Raw genomic sequence first — 593 nt, 5'->3', positions numbered from 1 at the left:
TGGAGACCGTCCCTGGCCCTCAGGCATCGTCGGGGGCGGGGCGGGGGGGGGCTGGCAGAGGAAAACCCTGATCTTCTGCCCAGGGTGGTTTGTTTCGGCGAAACCGACCGAACAGGGGTCTTGGGTTCAAACTGGACGTCAGAAGGAAATGCACAGACGAATGGAAGAAAAGGTGCCGAGCCTCAGTTAAGGTTTGGCCAAGCAAAGACTCCTTGCCACGCATCAGGCTGTCCAGGCTGTCCGAGGGGGTGATTCCGGCGAGTACTGTGAGGACGAACTGTCAAGTCCAGCGCACCGTCAGCGCTCAGTAGGTATCAGCTGCGTTTCTTGGTCTGCTTCAGGATTTGTGTGGGTTCGCCTGACTCCCATGTAACGTTGTAGGGTGCAGGCTGCTGCTGCGCTCCTTGAGTTGGTTCAGGCCTCCCTCTCAGAGCCCCTCCTGCCAGGTCAGCTTGCGCATTTAGAAAGGGAGGAGCAGGCCGGCAGGCCCGGCGCCCCTCCCGAGGGGTGCGCCGTGAACCCTGAACGGCCTCGCGAACCCCTGGGAGGCCAAAGCGTCTTGCTCGGCGCTGCACCCTGAGGCGGGCGGACAG

The sequence above is a fragment of the Fukomys damarensis genome, unplaced genomic scaffold (genome assembly GCF_012274545.1).
Source record: "Fukomys damarensis isolate Sample0158 unplaced genomic scaffold, DMR_v1.0_HiC HiC_scaffold_13, whole genome shotgun sequence".
NCBI lineage: Eukaryota > Metazoa > Chordata > Mammalia > Rodentia > Bathyergidae > Fukomys > Fukomys damarensis.
This window is presented reverse-complemented; position numbering follows the sequence as displayed.